This window comes from Passer domesticus, unplaced genomic scaffold, assembly GCF_036417665.1.
Source record: "Passer domesticus isolate bPasDom1 unplaced genomic scaffold, bPasDom1.hap1 HAP1_SCAFFOLD_93, whole genome shotgun sequence".
In the NCBI taxonomy this organism is placed as follows: Eukaryota; Metazoa; Chordata; class Aves; order Passeriformes; family Passeridae; genus Passer; species Passer domesticus.
In genome coordinates, this window is record NW_026990188.1 from 158,317 (window position 1) to 165,712 (window position 7,396).

A 7,396-nucleotide genomic window follows, 5' to 3' on the forward strand; every position below is an offset into this window, starting at 1 on the left:
CCTCCCGTGTGCTGTGCCAGTGTGTCCTTCCATGTGCTCTGTGCAGTCACAGAGAAGAGCACAGAGGGAAGGGGCCGGACCCAGGGCTGTGCCCCGGGGCTGAGCCTTGTGGGCAGCCTGAGGATCTCCTGCAGTGCCACAGGAGCTCTTCTGTCCTGCCTTTTTTGCAGCTGAACCTGCCGGTGAAGGGCCCACATCCAGGACTGAGGCTCTGGGAGATGCTGAGGGTAGGTCAAGGCCTTTCCCCTGGGAGAGCTGCCAGCTCAGAGCCCAAAGCTGGGCCAGGGAGGCAGCGCTGCAGGTGCCAGCACAGAACCATGCACGTGTGTGCCCGCGCCCTGCACGATCCCCTCACCGCTGCTGCGGCTCAGTGGTGCCCGTGCAGATCAGCAGAGATGGCAGAAGCTTCTGTGGCTGTTGAGTTACAGGTGTGTCTGCGGGGAGGACTTCTCAAGCTCCAGGGCTGGATGCTTGGCCCCAACCCAGCTCCCATGGCAGGGGTGAGTAGTGTGACCCTGCTGACCCCACAGGCTGAGCCCCGCTTTTGTGGGATCCATTCCTGGGAAATGGAACTACTTTCCCTTAAGGTCCTCCAAAAGGAAAGACCCAAGATACTGCAGCCAAAAAGTCTCATGACTCAGATGAATTCCTGAGACAAACACAGAAGGAAGCACCCGGAGGACAAGGTGGGTGCCTTTCCCTCATGCTTCCCCTGGGACTCAGCAGCCGGGGGCTTTGGCTGCACATCTGGACACGCCGTGCCCGGCACAGCGGGAAGGGATCCATGGCAGCCTTGCTGCCCCGCTGCTGCTTTCACGCCCTGCAGGGCTGTTTCCCAGCCTGGCCTGGCTGCAATTCCTCCCCAGCCTCTGCAGGATGGAATTTGGCATCAGCTGATAGGGTGCCCCCACTGTACTGTGGGCCTGAGATCCCCTGCCATTTCCCAGTCTCTGAGAAGATCAGGCGGTGCAGCTGTTTGCACAAGGGAGCGCACTGGCCCAGCCCCAATTACCTGGGCTTTTTCCTGATCTTTACCTTTGACTTTGACAAGCATTGCCTCCTGAAGGTGCCACCTCCCCAGTGGGGAATATTTCCATTTGATCCAGTTGTCCCTTTTTTCCTTTTTCAAGTGATGGACCAAAAGGCTGTTCAGGAGGAGGAACACTCAGGGAGAAGCAGTGGCTCATTGGCAGCCCTAGCTGCAGGAAGGAAGGCGATGCCAGACACGGGCACAGGCACAGCAGGTAATTGCTGTGCCGGGCTCAGCCCTGGCCGGGGCTGTGTGGCAGCAGCTCTTCCCCCAGGGCCTGCCCTTGCCCGGCCCGGCAGCAGCCAAAGCTGGAGGCGCCTCGGCTTCCAGGCCTCTGGAGCTGGTTCAGAGCCCCGGGGAAACGGGACTGGTGCAGCAACGTCCCTGGCGCTGCAGCTGCTGCGGAGCTGGCCCTGAGTGCCCAGAGGCCCAAGGCACAGGAGCAGCCCCGAGCGGGAGCCCTGCCGCCAGCCCAGGGCCAGAGCCAGCCCTGGCTCCCGACTGGGCAGGGGCTGCGCTGGGGCCTGACAGGGCCTGAGCCTGTCCCCTGGGGCTGGGGGACCTGTCACGGGGCAGGGAGGGCCAGGGGTGGCAGTGGCTGCTCAGGGATGGCTTTGGCCTGTGTCCCTGGCAGCAGCCACTGCCCAAGCAGCTGCGCTGCCCCCGGGCTCTCCTCCCGGCCTGCTGGGCTTTGTTGGCTGGCACAGCCTGTGCCCAGCGCCGGCAAGGTGCCTGCAGGCCCCAGCTCTGGGGGAAACAGAGAACGTCCTGCCCGTATCCACCGTGCTGCCAGCTCAGCAGTGCAGCACAGCATGGGCTCACACTCCCCATCACTCCCACAGATGCAGCCGGAACCACAAGACCTGTTCCCAATGCCCAGGATGGCCTCGGAAGGGGTTTCTGTCAGGGAACAGGCTGCTGGCTAGGGTTACTGGCAGGCGTGCTTTCTTTGGAGCTTGTCTTCATGTTGTGCTGCTTTGGAATCGGGTATTCCTGGAAGAGAAAACAGTGAGTGTTTTGTTGCTCTCCCCCTCAAACACCTTCTTTTGAAAGTCTAACGTGGTCAGGAAACATTCCCATTGAGACTGCAGTGGGGTTGTGGCCAGTCCATGATTGTCCAAATAACTCTGCTGAGGGTTCTGCTGCTGCCCAGTGCTTCCATTGGCCTCTCAATTGCTGGGCCTTGTCCTGGGGGCCCCGCTGGGGCTGCTGCCAGTGCTGGCTCCCACTGAGGCTGCCTGGCCAAGAGCAGCCCCAGGGGCACGGGGCAGAGGCAGAGGGAGGTGGGGAGGAGAAAGAGCAGGGCCAAGATTGCCCTTGAAAGGCAGAGGCGCTCTGGGGCCCGCTCCTGGCCAGGGACCCTGCCCAGAGCCGTGCCCTGCTGGCCGGGGCCTTGAGGGGCAGCTGTCCAGCTGGGCCCAGCTGTGCCAGCAGCTCCAGCCGTGCTGGGGAGCCTTGCCAGCTCTGGGCCCTGCTGTGCACGAGGGTCCCTGTGTGCCACTGGCAGCTGGGGCCTCAGCCACCTCCTCTCTGCACAGGAGCACCTCGGGACAGGAGTTGGAAGACGGTGGCTGCACCTCACACCCAGACAGCGTGAGCAGCCCCTCCAGCAGCAGGAATGGCCTGGACAGCCCTCTCAAGTGTTCTGTGAAGAGGACTCCAGAATAACCGTCTACGACGAAGCCTCCTCTTACACTGTAGATCCCACTGTCACCTGCTCTCCCCATAGGCCTCCCCAAGCTGCCTTCATCCCTTTTTTTATCTCAGTCTCTCCCATCCCAGCCAATCCGAATTCCTCTAGAGACCCCAGGACCAGCCCAGCAACCTCCAGCCCCTCCTCAGACCAACACATCCCTTCCCCTGCCCCTGAGCCCTCTGGCCTTGCCCTCTAGGCAACACTGAAGGTGACACCCCACCCCCACCACCCCCCCGCTTGCAGGTTAGGCAATGGCCCATTCCTGTGTTGAAATAAAGAGATGGATCTGTGTCCTAGTTTGAAAGCAAAACCAGTGAGAGACTCCAAGTCAGAAATACAATTTATTAGGAAAAGGGAAAAAAAAACAAAATACATGCAATAATACAAAAGAAAAACCACTGACAGGGTCAGAATACAGCCTGACACCCTGCTACTTAGGGTGGTGGTAGCAGTCCAGATGAAATGGACTTGTGGAAGTGGTGATCCTGTCGAAACAATCTGGTAGCTCTCATCCTCTGGAAAAGCAGTGGGTAAGGGCGGCGGTTCCTCTGGGAATCCAGTGGAAAGACTGCTTGTTGTGTCCCAAAACCCAGATTATATCCAGCTGGGGATGCTTAGCTCCTCCCCCATGGGCAGAGCATCTCACAGTGGGCTGATATCATTCTGCCTCATGCTGTGGGTCCTTGATTAGCCATGAAACAGAAATGGCTCTGGGAGGGAGTTATCTCTGAGTCATGTGGCAAGACATTGATGGGCCCATTAACAGGAGATAAGGAAGAAACAATGCCCCTCCTGGTTTCAGCAGCTCTTGAGGATGGGAATAGAACATAATTTTATATTATAACCTAGGACATAATCTAACCCTTATTCTATTACCATCTGTACCCAAACCAATATCCTCTTACTATAGATATGTATCTATCTATATATATATGTATAATATAAAATGAAACTTTACACACAATTCTCGCTTCAAATTAGGTTAGATTTCCTTGTTGTACACAATGGCTTTCCCTGTCCTTCTGCATTACCCAGCCAGTGCAACCAGGTCCTTGAGCAAAAATTCCCACAGATGGGTTTGCCCCTGCTTGCGGTGGGATTAATCCAAACAGTCTTTCCTAAAATACCTTTCATGTGTATCACAGGAACTTTGTCTCCATCCCCTGTGTGCAGGGGTTCAGACTGGGCAGCACCAGGATTGATAGGTCCTCGGGTGTTGATCACCCAGATGGCTTTTGCTAAGTTCAGTTCCCAGTTCCTGAAGGCTCCTCCACCAAGTGCCTTCAGGTTAGTATTAAGTAGTCTGTTGCATCGTTCAACTTTCCCGCCAGCTTGTGTGTGATAGGGGATATGATATGTCCTTTCAATGCCATGTTCTCTGGCCCAGGTGTTGATAAGGCCGTTCTTGAAATGAATTCCATTGTCCGACTCAATTCTCTCAGGGGTGCCTTGTCTCCACAGGATTTGCTTTTCTAGGCCCAAGATGGTGTTCCAGGCAGTAGCATGAGGCACAGGGTAGGTTTCCAACCACTCTGTGGTAGGTTCTACCATGGTCAGCATGTAGCGCTTGCCTTGGCAGGTTTGGGGAAGCGTGATGAGGTCAGTTTGCCAGGCTTCCCCATACCTGTACTTCAACCATCGCCCACCGTACCACAGAGGCTTCACCCGCTTGGCCTGTTTGATTGCAGTGCAGCTCTCGCAGTTGTGGATGACCTGTGAGATGTTGTCCATAGCAAGGCCCACCCTTCGGTCACGGGCCCATCGCTATGTTGCATCTCTCCCCTGACGACCAGAGGCACCGTGGGCCCAACGAGAGAGCTAGGAATGATTCTCCCTTGTGCTGCCAGTCTAGATCCACCTGTGATACTTTCACCTTGGCAGCTTGGTCCACCTGTTTGTTGTTGTGATGCTCTTCATTAGCCCGACTCTCGGGTACATACACATCCACATGTCGAATCTCACAGTCAGCCTCTCTACTTGGGTGGCAATGTCCTGCCAAATCTTGGTGGCCCAGATGGGTTTCCCTCTGCGCTGCCAGTTGGCCTTTTTCCAGCAATGCAGCCATCCCCACAGAGCATTAGCTGCCATCCATGAATCGGCATAGAGATAGAGCCTCGGCCACTTCTCTCGTTTGGCAATAGCCAAAGCCAGCTGGACGGCTTTAAGCTCTGCAACCTGACTCGATCCAGCTTGTCCCTCAGTAGCTTGTGCAACTTGTCCTGTGGGGTTCCATGCTGCAGCTTTCTATTTCCGGTTAGTGCCTATAATTCAGCAGGAACCATTAGTGAAGAGGGCATATTGTCTGTCAGGCTCCGGTAGCTCACTATATGGTGGGGCTTCCTTGGCACGTGCCACTTGCTCCTCTTCTTCTTCAGAAGACAATCCAAAAATCTCCCCTTCAGGCCAGTTTGATAGAATTTCCAGAATGCCAGGGCCATTCGCATTTCCAATCTGGGTGCGCTGGGTGATGAGGGCAATCCATTTGCTCCATGTGGTGTCGGTGGCGTGATGTGTGGAAGGAACATTTCCTTTAAACATCCAGCCCAGCACTGGTAGCTGGGGTGCCAGAAGCAGCTGCGTTTTGGTGCCAGTTACTTCTGAGGCAGCTTGAACTCCTTCGTAGGCAGCCAAGATTTCCTTCTCTCTGGGAATGTAGTTTGCTTCAGAGCCTTCATAGCTCCATCTCCAGAATCCTAGTGGTCAGCCTTGAGTCTCACCAGGCACCTCTACCAAAGAGTCCAGGACAAACCATGGTTCCCAGCTGCAGAGTAGAGCATTCTTCACCTCTGGTCCTATCCTGACTGGGCCAAAGGCTACCGCATGAGCGATTGCCTGCTTAATCTGGGCAAGGGCTTGTTGCTGTTCAGGACACCAGTGGAAATCGTTCTTCTTGTGGGTGACAAGGTAGAGAGGGCTCACAATCTGCCTGTCCTCGGGAATGTGCATTCTCCAAAAGCCTACGGCACCTAGGAAAGCTTGTGTTTTCTTCTCCTTGGTAGGTGGAGACAGAGCGGTGATCTTGTTGATTAACAGGAGATAAGGAAGAAAACTATGCCCCTCCTGGTTTCAGCAGCTCTTGAGGATGGGAATAGAATACATGTTTATACTGTAACCTAGAACAAGCAGTCACCCCAGTGTCCAGGTGGCAGCAGCAGCAAAGCCCACCCAGCACCAGCACTGACTGAGCTCCATGCCCAGGAGGAGCCGTGGATGCCCACGGTGTGGGCAGGCAGAAGCCAGGCAGGGGCTGCTGTTGAAATGGAGGTTTTGGGGGGTTCAATTAAGTTAGCAATATGTGGACTAAGCATTTAAATTTTAAATTGTAGAATTATGTGTTGAATTTTAACCTTTTACTTAAGAAACCTCTGCCAAGGTACAAAGGGCATAGGAAAATGCAAATTTCTGAAGCTTCTTGCTATTGTGAGAGTCTGTCCAAAACTTCCCTCATTTTTTGCCTCTCAATCGTCATGAAAGCCAAGACCACCGGGGAAAGGGAAAGATCCTGTTCTAAAAATCCAGGTCTGTCTGGTCCACCAAGCCAGATTATTGCCTACGGGTGTGTTTGCTCAACTCATGGAACAACACTGCACCCAAGAAGGGGCAGTGTGCTCTCCTTCGCCTGCATCACCTAGCAACGCTAGTGCTGGAATTTCTCCACCCTTCTGACTTGGCTGGACTTTCTCTCTGGAATGACCTTCCCGGAGGTCACCACAAAAGGACCCTCCATTCACCGTACATCAACCACCGTGACAGATGGACTGAGATGGGAGAGGGCTCTCCCCTCAAGGACTGGGACATGCGACCCCTACATGGAAAAGCTCCCCTCTTCTTCCCAAAAGGACTGAGACTGAAATCCCCACCGTAGGGTGAGGGAAGGCGTGCGTGGGGACCGGAGCAAGTTTTGCAAGTGACCACGGGACCGAGAACACAATGGTTCCTGCCTACGACATCTGCTGCTGACGACACCTGTTCCTGGTGGACTACTGATGGATTCCTTGTACCCTTTATCAATAGGCTATTTTGAAATGGGTCCCCTTCCCCCATTTCAAAAGGACTATAAAAAAGGTTAGACCTGACTGATACCTTTGAGATCTCCCCTGATGTGAAGACGACAGGCCTCTTCGTCGACCGGACTTCGAGGGACTTTGTCATCTGCATGTCTGATAGCTATATACCTCCTTGCCCTCCCTCTCTTCTTTTTTCTTTTCCTTATTCTTTTCCCTTTCTTCGTTCCCCTCTCTCTAATGCATCTTCTCTATGGCTATTTAATAAAAGTACATGTATTTTGATTTTACTGCAAATCCCCTTGTCGTGTCAGTTTTGCACCCTGAGATCAGTGAAAAAGAACCTCCAAGAATCACGTCCTTAGGACGGATCGTGTCAGCGCGGGCAAGAGTGGGCAGGGAACCCGGGCAGCGGGACAGCCTTTCCTGGCTGCTCCTTGAAGAAGGGAGTTCACAAGCAGCAGAGCACTCGCTGCCTGCTGTGTCTCGTCCAGCTGCGGCAGGGCTGAGCCCAAATGGCTCCAGCAGGGACAAGATCTCTCCTGGAGGCAGCGCCGCAGGGTCCTGCAGCCTGCTGCCTTGAAAACCTCCTGGAGATCTGTGTTCTCTAAGACATTTTGAGGGACAATTCCCAGAAGCCGCAGTCAGCTGAGGCAATTCTGGGTG

The 7,396-nt window shown here is 54.6% G+C and overlaps 1 long non-coding RNA gene across 1 annotated transcript; it reads left to right on the forward strand.

Annotated features, from left to right (window-relative positions):
* Positions 1–634: 634 nt before the first annotated feature.
* LOC135293245 (uncharacterized) lies at positions 635–3,712 on the forward strand. Its single transcript, XR_010355343.1, has 4 exons — positions 635–686; positions 1,131–1,244; positions 1,873–2,038; positions 2,569–3,712. It is a non-coding gene; the product is annotated as an uncharacterized LOC135293245 (long non-coding RNA).
* The last annotated feature ends 3,684 nt before the right edge of the window (positions 3,713–7,396 follow it).